This window comes from Phyllobates terribilis, unplaced genomic scaffold (genome assembly GCF_046119375.1).
Source record: "Phyllobates terribilis strain yellow unplaced genomic scaffold, ASM4611937v1 Scaffold_7__3_contigs__length_470593459, whole genome shotgun sequence".
Classification (NCBI taxonomy): Eukaryota; Metazoa; Chordata; class Amphibia; order Anura; family Dendrobatidae; genus Phyllobates; species Phyllobates terribilis.
The window spans coordinates 8075833-8091511 of NW_027362767.1; positions in this window are offsets into that span (position 1 = coordinate 8075833).

Sequence of the window (15679 nt, forward strand, 5' to 3'; positions counted from 1 at the left end):
CCGCATAGGGCCAGTAAGGAGCCGGGAGACCTGGTAAATTAGCTGGAGTTGGCGGAGGGCGAGCTGGGCGGACCGGAACCAGGCAGGTCCTATGGCAGTCTGGACCCCATCGGAGTACTTCACCGGATCGCCAGTTCAATACGGGTTCGTGTGTCTGGAGCCAAGGTAGACCTAGCAACAGGGAGTGAGAAAGTCCGGACAACACATGGAATGAGATTTCCTCAGAGTGCAGCATTCCCACCTGCAGGGTTATGGGTTCAGTGACGAGCAGGATGGTCTTCGAGAGAAGTCTTCCATCCACGGAGGCGACTGATAATGGTTCAGCCAGGGACTTGGTAGGAATACGGTATCTCTCTACCAGAGACTGGGAGATGAGGTTTCCAGCAGCTCCAGAATCCAGGTGGGCGAGTTCAAAGTGACGGTTTTCTCCCCAAGCAATAGAGACCGGTAAAGTCAGAGACGGAGAGGGCTTACTTTTGTCTAGGACGACCTCTCCGAGCGGTCCTAGACACTGGCGTTTCCCGGCTTCTCCGGGCAGGAACGGATGAAGTGCTCCATATTGCCACAATAGAAACAGCTTCCCTCGGCTCGGCGAGATTCTTGGCGAGATCTGACCATCTTGGCCTGGTCGATCTGCATAGGTTCAGGCGAGAGCGCCCGCGGAGTGACCGGTTGAGAGGCAGGTCTCAGGGAAGTAGGAGCAGAGCAAGAAAAGTCTTTTTCCCAGGTAGTCTCTTTGGCACGTTCTTGGAACCGGATGCCAATCTGGGTAGCTAGTGACACCAGGTCATCCAGAGTGGTAGGAATGTCCCGACCAGCTAACTCGTCCTTAATCCGACCGGAAAGACCCTCCCAGAAAACGGACACCGGGGCCTCATTTTCCCAGGCAAGCTCAGAAGTGAGGGTGCGGAACCGTATGGCATATTGGCCCACGATGAGACTCCCTTGGCGAAGACATAGCAGAGAGGAGGCAGAAGAGGTTTTCCGTCCAGGTTCATCGAAGACTTTCCGGAAAGCAGCGAGGAAAGACGGCAGGTCGGACACCAGGGGATCCCCTCTCTCCCACAGGGGATTTAGCCATGCCAGTGCCTCCCCAGTGAGATGGGACATGATGAAGGCCACCTTGGCCCGGTCGGAGATGAACTGGTATGCCAATAGCTCAAAGTGCAGGGTGCACTGGTTTATGAAACCCCGAGCTAAAGTAGGTTCGCCGGCAAAGCGTGGAGGTGCCAGAAGCCGAGGTCCATAGTCGAGTACCAGGAAGGGACTGGATTGCGGTACCGCAGGAATGGGCACGGCTGGACCAGAGGTAGACACAGACAAGTCACACAATGCGCCTAGACGAGAGTTAACGGACCGTAGATAGGACAGTACCACCTCCTGCTGAGTTTTCTGACGTAAGACTTCCTGGTGCAGATTGGAGATCTGGGGGCCACTGGGTTCCATGGCCCGAGCAAACTGTAACGGGTCTGGGAGGTGGAACCTCTGTGCAACTATACAAGGGGGCGGTCCTTGTAAGGAAGCGGGTGGCTCCCAGGGAAGACGGGCAGGTAGTCACGGCAAGTAACAGGGACAGTCTCTGGGTAGAGGGGCAGGTAGTCACGGCAAGTGACAGGGACAGTCTCTGGGTAGAGCGGCAGGTAGTCACGGCAAGTGACAGGGACAGTCTCTGGGTAGTAGGACGGGTACTCACGGCAAGTGACAGGGACAGTCTCTGGGTAGAAGGACAGCAGGCAGGTGGCTGGTGAGCGCTCCCAGGTGAGCGGACGAGAGTCTCTGGACAGGCAGGTGGTCACGGCAAGTGACGGCGGAGCCTCCAGGTAGGCTAGCAGACAGGTAGCAGGTGAGCGCTCCCAGGTGAGCAGGCAAGAGTCTCTGGACAGGCAGGTGGTCACGGCAAGTGACGGCGGAGCCTCCAGGTAGGCTAGCAGGCAGGTAGCAGGTGAGCGCTCCCAGGTGAGCAGGCAAGAGTCTCTGGACAGGCAGGTGGTCACGGCAAGTGACAGCGGAGCCCCCAGGTAGGCTAGCAGGCAGGTAGCAGGTGAGCGCTTCCAGGTGAGCAGGCAAGAGTCACTGGACAGGCAGGTGGTCACGGCAAGTGACAGCGGAGCCCCCAGGTAGGCTAGCAGGCAGGTAGCAGGTGAGCGCTTCCAGGTGAGCGGGCAGGCTGGTCCATAGACAGACTGACAGGTGTCGGAAGGCAGACCGTCGGACCGCAGGCTAGCAAGCAGGTAAACGGATATCAGGCAGGTATCAAGCAGGAATCTGGCAGGTAACTGGCTGTAACATACCTGGCGGCGTCCTTGCATGGTGGTCCATCTCCCACTGTGCAAGAGAGCGCACTTGTTCTCCTGTCCAGAATGTCTCTCTGGCTTCCCTCCATGCTGTCTGTTTGTGTCTGTCTCTGCTGCTTAAGGGCGGCGCCCGATCACTTCCTGTCTTTTGTACCTGCTGTGGGTCACACCCCTTGTGCGTCCTCAGCCTATTGCTGTCTGACACTTGGTATATAGCTCAGCAGCTCCCTTCTTTCCCTGCCTGAGCATATGTGTTTCTTTCAGTGTGTGCTTGCACTCTGAAGGTGCCAGGTCCCGTCTTTGTTTCCCTGTCTGCCTTTCCTGGAGGCTTATTTCCAGGCCTGTCTGAACTTAGTCCTGTATGTTTCCTGCCTTGCGGTGTCAGCTCCCGTGTCTGAACTGTGTCCTGTATGTCTCCTGCCTTGCGGTGTCAGCTCCCGTGTCTGAACTGTGTCCTGTATGTCTCCTGCTTTACGGTATTAGTTCCCGTGTCTGAACTAAGTCCTGTATGTCTCCTGCCTTGCGGTGTCAGCTCCCGTGTCTGAACTGTGTCCTGTATGTCTCCTGCTTTACGGTATTAGTTCCCGTGTCTGAACTAAGTCCTGTATGTCTCCTGCTTTGCGGTATTAGTTCCCGTGTCTGAACTGAGTCCTTTCTGTGTATCTTGTCTGTCCTGTCTGAACACGCTCCTTGCCTGTTCGTCCCGCCTCTCTGGGGGCAGTATTCCCAGACCCGCTCCTGTATCCCGCTGCAGTGTCGGTCTTCTCCGTACACTCAGTTCCAGTCTGAACTCTCTCCTATCCTTTACCTGTTTTGCCTCTATGCCCGTTCCCTTCCTTTTTCTGCAGAGTCTGAACTTGTACCTAACTCCTGCCTGTTGTCTCTGTACTCCCGTTTGTGAGTTTGTGGTCCACTCGCTACTTCACTGCAAGTACCCTGTGGGTGTCTGGCTCTGTCTTTCCCTTCCTGTCTGTTCAGTGTGAACAGAGCCCTGTCCTCCCTGCTCAGCCCTGTCTGCACTTTAGTTGTGCTTGCCTGTACCTCTCTGCCTGTATTGTTCCTGAGTCCCAGTGTTTACTGGGTTCTTTCCCGCCTGTGTTCCTACCTGCTAGTGCCTCCTGTCTGCACTCTAGCTGTGCTTGCCTTTACCCCCCTGCCTGCATACCCACCTGCCTGCATACCAGTCTGTGTGCCAGCCTACCAGCCTGTTCCTGTATTCCCCTGTGTGGGTCAACAGCCGTGTCCGGGGTCTGTCCTGGAGTAGCACCTGGTCCCTCTGCTCGGTTCCTCCTTGGTGCACTGGCGTCGTATGCCGTCGTGCGACCCTGGTCGGATCGGGTGAATACTTAGTCACGCCCCTCCAGGCATACACTCTCCGGCACGGTCCAGTGGAATCACTACCAATCACCCGCACACGCCGCTTAGCCCGGGCGTGTGCATAACAGCATGCTCAGGCCATGGTTCCCGTTGAGCCCCACGGCCTTCGCTCTTTGAGAAGTTTTTCCAGCGAATATATGCATTAAAATAAATAAATAAATTTTTTTTCCCTTAGCTGAGTTCCAGGCGAATTACGCACCGTCCAGATGGATCTATCAGCTCTCGTTCCTGCGGATCCGCCACGTTACTATGGGGATCCAAGACAGTGTCGTGCATTTGTGGAGCAATGCATGCTACACTTTAAGGCCTACCCTCTTTATTTTCCTTCCGATTGGGCTAAAGTGGCCTTTATGATGTCTTACCTGGCGGGGGATGCCTTGGAATGGATCAACCCCCTATATGAGACACAGGATCCGATCCTCCGGGACCTAATGGCCTTCCTGGTGGCCTTTCTAATGGTCTTCGATGATCCTAACCCGGAGGCTCCTGCTGAAGCTTCACTTCCCAATATCCCGGAGCAGCCCCAATGGGTAATGTGTGTGGGTAGCGTAATAGTTCTCCAGCCCAATGAGACTACTGCCCACCCAGAATCCTCACAGGGTGACTACGCTTTCCGGAATACTTCTCCCAACCTCAAGAGGCAGTCCAGACGTGCTAGACTTAGAGGCAAGCAGTCACGCCTGGGTCTGTCCTCCCTGAGACCTCCTGAACCCTTCGGGGTGCTACCTGGTAACGAAAGGACAGAGACTCTCCTATACTCTGTACCTGATACCTCGCTCGCTTCGTCCAGTGAGTCCAACCTAGTGTACTCCGAAGCAGAGGTTACTCCCGAGTCTCTACACCCCTCCGACCAGGCGGAGGACCTCCAGTTGTGTTCAGAACCCTTCGGGGTGCCACCTGGTGGTGAATGGACAGAGACTTTCCTATTTCCTGTACCTGATACCTCGCCGGCTTCCTCCAGTGAGTCCGACCTAGTGTACTCTGAAGCAGATGTTTTCTCTGAGCCTCTGTACTCTTCTGACCCGGCGGAGGACCTCCAGTTGTTTCCTGAATCCTCCGGGGTACCACCAGATAACAAAGAGACAGTGACTTTTCCTCATTATGTACCTGATAACCCGTCTATTTCTTCCTGTGAGCCTGACAAGATGTACCTCGAAGCAGAGATTACCCTCAAGTCTCTGTTCCCCTCCAACCCAGTGAACGACTGGTCCTCGAATTCCCTGCGGAAGATTCTGGCAGGCCTGAAGAAGAGGGGGCGTAAGGGGGGAGGTACTGTAACATACCTGGCGGCGTCCTTGCATGGTGGTCCATCTCCCACTGTGCAAGAGAGCGCACTTGTTCTCCTGTCCAGAATGTCTCTCTGGCTTCCCTCCATGCTGTCTGTTTGTGTCTGTCTCTGCTGCTTAAGGGCGGCGCCCGATCACTTCCTGTCTTTTGTACCTGCTGTGGGTCACACCCCTTGTGCGTCCTCAGCCTATTGCTGTCTGACACTTGGTATATAGCTCAGCAGCTCCCTTCTTTCCCTGCCTGAGCATATGTGTTTCTTTCAGTGTGTGCTTGCACTCTGAAGGTGCCAGGTCCCGTCTTTGTTTCCCTGTCTGCCTTTCCTGGAGGCTTATTTCCAGGCCTGTCTGAACTTAGTCCTGTATGTTTCCTGCCTTGCGGTGTCAGCTCCCGTGTCTGAACTGTGTCCTGTATGTCTCCTGCCTTGCGGTGTCAGCTCCCGTGTCTGAACTGTGTCCTGTATGTCTCCTGCTTTACGGTATTAGTTCCCGTGTCTGAACTAAGTCCTGTATGTCTCCTGCCTTGCGGTGTCAGCTCCCGTGTCTGAACTGTGTCCTGTATGTCTCCTGCTTTACGGTATTAGTTCCCGTGTCTGAACTAAGTCCTGTATGTCTCCTGCTTTGCGGTATTAGTTCCCGTGTCTGAACTGAGTCCTTTCTGTGTATCTTGTCTGTCCTGTCTGAACACGCTCCTTGCCTGTTCGTCCCGCCTCTCTGGGGGCAGTATTCCCAGACCCGCTCCTGTATCCCGCTGCAGTGTCGGTCTTCTCCGTACACTCAGTTCCAGTCTGAACTCTCTCCTATCCTTTACCTGTTTTGCCTCTATGCCCGTTCCCTTCCTTTTTCTGCAGAGTCTGAACTTGTACCTAACTCCTGCCTGTTGTCTCTGTACTCCCGTTTGTGAGTTTGTGGTCCACTCGCTACTTCACTGCAAGTACCCTGTGGGTGTCTGGCTCTGTCTTTCCCTTCCTGTCTGTTCAGTGTGAACAGAGCCCTGTCCTCCCTGCTCAGCCCTGTCTGCACTTTAGTTGTGCTTGCCTGTACCTCTCTGCCTGTATTGTTCCTGAGTCCCAGTGTTTACTGGGTTCTTTCCCGCCTGTGTTCCTACCTGCTAGTGCCTCCTGTCTGCACTCTAGCTGTGCTTGCCTTTACCCCCCTGCCTGCATACCCACCTGCCTGCATACCAGTCTGTGTGCCAGCCTACCAGCCTGTTCCTGTATTCCCCTGTGTGGGTCAACAGCCGTGTCCGGGGTCTGTCCTGGAGTAGCACCTGGTCCCTCTGCTCGGTTCCTCCTTGGTGCACTGGCGTCGTATGCCGTCGTGCGACCCTGGTCGGATCGGGTGAATACTTAGTCACGCCCCTCCAGGCATACACTCTCCGGCACGGTCCAGTGGAATCACTACCAATCACCCGCACACGCCGCTTAGCCCGGGCGTGTGCATAACACTGGCTGGTAACTGGTAACGGGACCTGAGGGCTGAAGCAGAGTGAAGGCTTTGCAACAACATTGCTCGGGCACCTCCATTTTGGAGGAGGTGCCTTATATATGGGAGGTCCTCCGGCAATTGGCCGGGGACTCCTTAGGACGGCGCGCGCGGTCCCTTTAAGAGAGGGGGAGCGCGCGCAGCCTAAGCACACTGCCGGGGAAGGAGCGCGTGTCGGAAGCAGCGGGGAGAGAAGTGCTGGAGGACGCCGCGCCAGGAGCGGGGAGGTGAGAGGGACGGCGTCTCTGCCTAGAACGGGGCAGAGACGCCGATGCTACAGCCACCACACTGTCAGTGACTTATGCTGGATATTAGACGTCCGTCCACCCAGGATAAGCTCGGTCGATGCGCCGGTGCTCTGCAGCGCTGGGATCCGGGGTCCTGGGTTCAGTCCCCACCATCTACATGGGGTCTGAATGTTCCCTGTGGTTGGGGTTCCTCCCCCCACAGACACACTGATCGGCCATTTATACTGTGACCCCACAATATCTTGTCCTGTATAATATATCTGGTAAAGAGCTAATAGTTTGGATTTAGGTAATAAATGTCCCTCCTAGAGTACAGGAGCTAATTTTATACCAAGTCCAAGCTGGTAAATGTCTCCCAGCTCAGATGTATGATACAGGACAAGATATTGTGAGGTCACAGTATAAATGGCCGATCAGTGTGTCTCTGGGGAGGAAGGACCCCCAGCCACAGGGAACATACAGACTCCATGTAGATGGTTGGGACTGAAGCCAGGACCCCGGCGCTGCAGAGCACCGGAGCATCCACTGAGCCACCGCTGCGCTGCTGCTATTATAAATTATTATTATAGCACCATTTATTCCATGGTGTTGTACATGTGATCGGGGTATACATACAAGAACAATTACAATAATCTTAACAAAACGAGTCAGTGACTGGTCCAGGAGGAGCGAGGACCCTGCCCGCGAGGGCTCACCGTCTACAAGGGATGGGTGAGGATACAGTAGGTGAGGGTAGAGCTGGTCGTGCAGCGGTATGGTGGAGCGAGGGTTTCTGCAGGTTGTAGGCTTGCCGGAAGAGGTGGGTCTTCAGGCTCCTTTTGAAAGTTTCCATGTTCGACGAGAGTTTTATGTGTTGGGGTAGAGAGTTCCAGAGTAGGGGGGATGCACGGGAGAAATCTTGTATGCGATTGTGGGAAGAGGAGATAAGAGGGGAGTAGAGAAGGAGATCTTGTGAGGATCGGAGGCTGCGTGCAGGTAAGTACCGGGAGACTAGGTCACAGATGTATGGAGGAGACATGTTGTGGATGACTTTGTATGTCATGGTTAGGGTTTTGAACTGGAGTCTCTGGATAATGGGGAGCCAGTGAAGGGATTGACAGAGAGGAGAGGCGGGGGAATAGAGGGGGACAGGTGGATTAGTCGGGCAGCAGAGTTTAGGATAGATTGGAGGGGTGTGAGAGTGTTGGAAGGGCCACAGAGCAGGAGGTTGCAGTAGTTGAGGCGGGAGATGATGAGGGCGTGCACTAGTGTTTTTGCAGATTCGTGATTGCGGAATGTGCGGATCCGGGAGATATTTTTGAGTTGGAGTCGGCAGAAAGTGGAAAGGGCTTCAATATGTGGTTTGAAGGAGAGATCAGAGTCTAGGGTTACCCCAAGGCAGCGAGCTTGTGGGACTGGGGAGAGTGGGCAGCCATTGACGTTGATGGATAGGTCAGATTGGGGATATGAATGAGTGGGTGGAAAGATGATGAACTCTGTTTTATCCATGTTAAGTTTTAGAAATCTGGCAGAAAAGAAGGATGAGATAGCGGACAGACATTGTGGGATTCTGGTTAGTAGGGAGGAGATATCGGGTCCAGAGAGGTAGATCTGTGTGTCATCAGCATAGAGGTGATACTGAAAGCCGTGAGACTCTATGAGCTGTCCCAGGCTGAGAGATGGAGAAGAGCAGAGGTCCTTGGACTGAACCTTGGGGGACACCGACAGATAGGGGGCGAGATGAGGAGGTGGCGTGTGAGTGGGAGACGCTGAATGTCTGGTCTGTTAGGTATGAGGAGATCCAAGATAGGGCCAAGTCCGTGATGCCAAGAGATGAGAGAATCTGTAGTAAGAGGGAATGGTCCACTGTGTCAAAGGCAGAGAACAGGTCTAGGAGGAGGAGGACGGAGTAGTGTCGCTTGGATTTGGTGGTTAGTAGGTCATTGGTGACTTTGGTCAGGGCAGTTTCTGTAAAATGGTGCGGTCGGAAGCCAGATTGTAGGCGGTCAAAGAGGGAGCAGGAGGAGAGGTGGGAGGACAGTTCAAGGTGGACATGTTGTTCCAGTAGTTTTGAGGCATAGGGGAGAAGTGATATGGGGCGGTAGTGTGGCGCCCCTGAGGGTTCAGTCGCCACAGAGATACTGCACCTTACCCCGAGGTGTGGTGTCTCCCTTCTCTCAGGTAGGATGGGAGTACTGCACGGAACCCCAACCACCTACATCCAACACAACACTGCTCTAGGCCAGCAGGAGGGGCAAGACGCAATGTAGTTTTCTGCTGAGCCCTGGCCCTGGCTGGAGTAGGGGGGGAACCCAAAGGTAGGGGGAACCAATGGTGGGTGTGGGTGGAGGAAACAGATACACGGAGCACATATACAGTAATTATATAATAGGAAGCCATATTAGGTCAGAGAGTCCAGAGTCCACTACAGTGGACAGTTCTAGTGAGGGCTGTTCAGAGGAACAGTCCGGGAGCAGAGGCTCAGTCAGAGCTCTGCTCCACAAGTTAGGGCCCAGGATAGAAGCCCTGGAGGGGAGCAGGGAGCAGGCTCCATTCTACATAAAGGATCCCAGGGGGTACGGCGCGTGCAGGACGGCACCCGTACGCCCTGCTCCTGCCAGGTGTCAGGAAGGATCGGTTGCTACACTCAAAACCCCAGACGGTCAGGTTGGTCCCGGATCCGAAGTACAGGAAGGATTTCAGCATACCCGAGCGGGAATGAGAGTGGGCAGCGTAGGACAACGGTGAGAAGGACCGAGTGTGAAAAAGGTCAAGATAGGTACATATGAAAGTGGGGTTCCGCCAGGCATTCCTAAATTTGCTTGAGAAAGGATTGAACCCCTGTCCGGTGAACGCAGCGCGACGAGGGAGGCCTTCACCTGCAAAGTGCATTTGTGAATTGCCTAAGAACTGTAAGTAAAACCTTGGATGACTGCATCGAACGGCCTCTGTCTGTTTCTTCACCGGCATCACTGATCCACACCGCACTATGACGCCCAGCGCACCCACCATCTATCTATCTACACTGCCCTGAGGCCCGCTCCACCTGTGGGGAGCTGTACCATCTTTAGCTGCCTTGTCACCTGCCTCAGAGGACTGCTGCAGCGCTGGTGACCATCACCAGACTCCACAGGTGGCGTCACAAATTTCTCTGAACTTTATTAGTAATCGCTACCCCTTTTGTGCACTGTCCGCCCTGGGCCAGCCACCGTGATATATATATATATATACATATATATATATATATATCTATATATATATATCTATATATATATATATATACTGTCCCCAAACAGTAAGGCCCCCGGGGGCGTGACAGTAGCTAGTCAGAGAAGATGGGTCAAGGGAGGGCTTTTTGAGGATGGGTGTGATTGAGGCATGTTTGAAACATGAGAGTAAGACACCAGTTGTTAGTGACAGGTTGAAGAGGTGGGTTAGGGTTGGGATGAAGACTGTGGTAAGGTTAGGGATGAGGTGGGACGGGATTGGGTCAAGTTCGCAGGTGGTGAGGTGTGACTTGGAGAGTAAAGAAGATACTTCATCTTCTGTAATGGTGGAGAAGTGGGGTTTGGAGTAGGAATGTTGAGTAGATATGGGGGGGGCTGTGGGGACTTTGAAGAATGAGGAAAAGTCTTCTGCTGAGATGAGAGGAGAGGCAGGAGGCGCTGGGGGATGGAGGAGAGAATTGAAAGTGTTGAATAGTTGTTTAGGGTTGTGAGACATGGAGGATATGAGAGATGAGAAGTAGGTTTGTTTTGCTGCAGTGAGTGTGGATTTGAAAATAGTGAAGGATTGTTTGAATGCGATGAATTGCTCGATGGAGTGGGACCTTTTCCATCTCTGCTCATCAACCCTGGAGGCCCGTCGCAGTTCTTAAGTAAGGTTGGTGTGCCAGGGTTGCCTGTTGATTGTGCGAGCTTTGGTATGTGTGAGAGGGGCGACTGAGTAGAGAGCTGCAGCTGTTGTGGTGTTATATAAAGCAGCAGCAATATCTGAATCGTGTAAAGGAAATTATGTATGTAAGAGGGAGAAGGGATTCTGAGAGTGAGTGTAGGTCAAGGTGTTTGAGGATTCTGCGATGGTGTGCTGGTTTGTGGAGTGGGGATTGTGGACCTGGAGAGGAGAGGGAAGAGAATATAAGTAGGGCGTGGTGAGAGAGAGGGAGAGGAGAGTTAGAGAGGTTAGACAGGGAGCTGAGGTGGGTGAAGATGAGGTCCAGTGTGTGGCCATCTTTGTGAGTAGCTGCAGAAGACCATTGAGCAAGGCCGAAGGAAGAAGTGAGAGATAGAAGCTTAGAGACAGATGAGTGGGAAGTGTCGATGGGGATGTTGAAGTCGCCCATTATGATAGTGGGGATGTCAGCGGAAAGAAAGTGAAGCAGCCAGGTGGTGAAGTGGTGTAAGAAAGTGGTGGCTTGCCCTGGGGGTCGGTAAATGACGGCCAGTTGGAGGTTGGAGTGGGAGTAGATGCGCACACAGTGCACCTCAAAAGATGGAAGAGTAATGGGGGGTGGCTGTGGGATTTCAGTGAAGGCGCAGGTATCTGATAGGAGAAAACCTACGCCTCCGCCATGTTTGCCGTTGGGGTGGAGGGTGTGGTCTTGCTGATATCTATCTCCATCCATCATTGATCTTGCATTTATAAGATATATATGACAATGATGCTATGGCAGCTCGGTGGCTCAGTGGTTAACACTTTACTCCTTGCAATGCCGGAGTCCTGGGTTTAAATCCGCAGGACATATGCAGAGTCGGCATGCTCCCCCTGTGTATTGTGTGGGCTTCCACTAGCTGTGGGGAAAAGTTTGTGAATACTATTTTTTAAGTCAAATAGGTCGCCCACTCACACCTGATTGTCATCCCATTGAGTGGAAATGACAGACTTTAGTTTGTAAATCAGCCCTGTGACCGGTGATATCCAGGAGAAAAGTGAACTAAAGAAGAAATAATATAAATTCCTTATTAAGTGATATACATAAAGACAAAATCAGAAAAGGATAATCAGAATTCACAAAGGTATAATAATAGGATTATAATAGTGGTGTGAAGGTAAAAAGATGGAAGTAAATCACGTAGTGGTTCTCTATACACATAAAGGAGCGTTCACATTGCGTTTGTGGGTCCCGTTGGGGTTTGCATCCAAACACCCTCACAAAATGTGATCCGGACATATGCGTCAGCGGGGTCATAGACTGCAGTGGTGCCGGCAGAGTCAATGTGCGCTGTGACATGCACCATTTTCGGGAGTGTCTGCCTACTGGAGACGGACACTCAGACGCGGTCGGCCGCACGTCTGCTCCGTCTGCATCGTTACAACCTATGTCCCTGTCGGCGCATACGTCCAAACTTAATTTAGTGGGGGGTCAGATGTATGCGCCTATGGGACCCACAAACACAATGTGAAAGCTCCCTAATAGTGGCAGATTGTACAGTGTGATCCCAGTATACAAGTTGGGCCATGTACAGACATTCAGTATTTGGTCAGTATTTTACAATCAGTATTTATAAGCCAAAACCAGCAGTGGTGATAATACAGGAGTGGTGACGAGTTTCTATTATACTTTTCCTCTAATTGTTCCTCTCCTGGTTTTGACTTATAAATACTGATGTAAAATACTGACCAAATACTGAACATGTGAACGTGGCCTTATATTCAGCAAATACAATGCAATAAGTAGAAGGTATTTCCTGAGGAAAGCTGTAGACTGTAAGCCTGACTACCCGCGGAGGCACCACCTGATGCGCGTTTCACTGTTTCTCTTGGGCCGTGTGCCAGGCTGGGGGGCATCTCCTCGTTATAAATATCCGTGCACCAATGAGAAAATGGCCGGACCTGACGTCAGTGACGTTTGGAGTCGCAGTGCCTGTGGTTCCACCAGGAGAGTGACTTCTGGTGGCAGCTACGAGAGTCATTGGATACCGAGGTACACCCAATATGGAGGGGCTCGGCCCCCAAAGCTTATAATGTCCGCTGTAGCGGAAGTCAGCGGTCACTGACATGGACCTATGCGCGAAACCAGCATTAGAGGATAACTAAGGAAAGTCAAAAGGGGCAAAATTCATGGATATCAGATCATTAAATGGCTCCAGTTTAAAGTTGTCATTAATTGCGTTACTAGTAAGTTGAGATAGAAACTGCAATCTCATAGCAGCTTCTAGTACATTATATATATATATATATATATATATATATATATATACAGTACAGACCAAAAGTTTGGACACACCTTCTCATTTAAAGATCTTTCTGTATTTTCATGACTATGAAAATTGTACATTCACACTGAAGGCATCAAAACTATGAATTAACACATGTGGAATTATATACTTAACAAAAAAGTGTGAAACAACTGAAAATATGTCTTATAGTCTAGGTTCTTCAAAGTAGCCACCTTTTGCTTTGATGACTGCTTTGCACACTCTTGGCATTCTCTTGATGAGCTTCAAGAGGTAGTCACCGGAAATGGTTTTCACTTCACAGGTGTGCCGTGTCAGGTTTAATAAGTGGGATTTCTTGCTTTATAAAAGGGGTTGGGACCATCAGTTGTGTTGTGCAGAAGTCTGGTGGATACACAGCTGATAGTCCTACTGAATAGACTGTTAGAATTTGTATTATGGCAAGAAAAAAGCAGCTAAGTAAAGAAAAACGAGTGGCCATCATTACTTTATGAAATGAAGGTCAGTCAGTCCGAAAAATTGGGAAAACTTTGAAAGTGTCCCCAAGTGCAGTTGCAAAAACCATCAAGCGCTACAAAGAAACTGGCTCACATGAGGACCGCCCCAGGAAAGGAAGACCAAGAGTCACCTCTGCTTCTGAGGATAAGTTTATCTGAGTCACCAGCCTCAGAAATCGCAGGTTAACAGCAGCTCAGATTAGAGACCAGGTCAATGCCACACAGAGTTCTAGCAGCAGACACATCTCTACAACAACTGTTAAGAGGAGACTTTGTGCAGCAGGCCTTCATGGTAAAATAGCTGCTAGGAAACCACTGCTAAGGACAGGCAACAAGCAGAAGAGACTTGTTTTGGCTAAAGAACACAAGGAATGGACATTAGACCAGTGGAAATCTGTGCTTTGGTCTGATGAGTCCAAATTTGAGATCTTTGGTTCCAACCACCGTGTCTTTGTGCGACGCAGAAAAGGTGAACGGATGGATTCTACATGCCTGGTTCCCACCGTGAAGCATGGAGGAGGAGGTGTGATGGTGTGGGGGTGCTTTGCTGGTGACGCTGTTGGGAATTTATTCAAAATTGAAGGCATACTGAACCAGCATGGCTACCACAGCATCTTGCAGCGGCATGCTATTCCATCCAGTTTGCGTTTAGTTGGACAATGATTTATTTTTCAACAGGACAATGACCCCAAACACACCTCCAGGCTGTGTAAGGGCTATTTGACCAAGAGGGAGAGTGATGGGGTGCTACGCCAGATGACCTGGCCTCCACAGTCACCAGACCTGAACCCAATCGAGATGGTTTGGGGTGAGCTGGACCGCAGAGTGAAGGCAAAAGGGTCAACAAGTGCTAAGCATCTCTGGGAACTCCTTCAAGATTGTTTGAGGACCATTTCCGGTGACTACCTCTTGAAGCTCATCAAGAGAATGCCAAGAGTGTGCAAAGCAGTCATCAAAGCAAAGCGTGTCTACTTTGAAGAACCTAGAATATAAGACATATTTTCAGTTGTTTCACACTTTTTTGTTAAGTATATAATTCCACAAGTGTTAATTCATAGTTTTGATGCCTTCAGTGTGAATGTACAATTTTCATAGTCATGAAAATACAGAAAAATCTTTAAATGAGGTGTGTCCAAACTTTTGGTCTGTACTGTATATATATATATATATATATATATATATATATATATATATTTATTGTGACAGAGTCACTGGCATGATATACGGGGGGCGGTATGTGTCACTCAGGTTGCTCTACTGTGTGAACTGAAACCAATACACTTTCTGCCAGCATGTTATATGCTGGGGGTTAACTCTCTTAAAGGGTGTCGTTTTATGGGAATGACCTAGAGATGGGAGGGAAGTCATTCCCCATTCCTCCCCTCAGGGTGTGGCTGATCATGGTTAAATACTCAGTCAATAGCTTGTTCTGGGTGGTATGTGGTCTGGAGAGTGAAGTCTCCAGGCTATATTTCGGTGAAGCCAGAGAGCAACAGCGGAGGACTGGTGTTTGCTCAGACTTTACTGTGCTACTCGGAGCGGGCCGAGCCTCGCTTGCTATTGAACTCTGTTATACCTTATGCTTTGTTTTCCCGTTAACCCCGAGAGGGCCTGTTTGTTTTTATGGGACACTGCTGGAGTTTATGACGCACAATAAACCAGCAGGAAGTTAACCCGAACAGTGTGTCCTGTGTCTGCCTCTGGAGAGCAGAGCAAGTTGTGTTACCACAGTTGGTGTGAGAGTGCTGGCAAAGATCCAGGAACACGTGTACCTGCCACAGAGAATGGTGGATGTCCTGGGTGAAGGCCGTCAGCCAGCCCGAGATGTCCGGCAGCATGGAGGAGGTTAAGCATTTAGTCCAGAGCCAGCAGCAGCAACATCAGCAGCACTTGCCACAATTACAGCAACACCGGGAGCTACAGCAGCAGCAAATCCTGCAGCAGATCCTGCAGCGGCAGCAAGCTCAACAGGAAACGACCAAACTGGTCCAGTTACAGCAAAAGGCGCAGCAGCAGCACCAGCAGGAGCAGCAGCACCAGATACAGCTTCTGGGGGACGTAATCCAGGGCAGAGAGACGGCCCCATCCCCTGGGCCGACTGAGGACTCCCACATCAGGAAGGCGGTAAGACGGGCCATGCAGAAGATGACCCCTGGGGATGATGTAGAAGCCTTTCTGACTGTCTTTGAGAGAGTGGCTGATCGGGAGAGACTTCCAACAGAACAGTGGGCAGAGGTTCTGGCGCCATATTTGTCGGGTGAACCCCAAAAGGCATATTACGACTTGCCACTGCAGGATGCCAAGGAATATGCCAAGCTAAAGACAGAGATTTTGGCACGC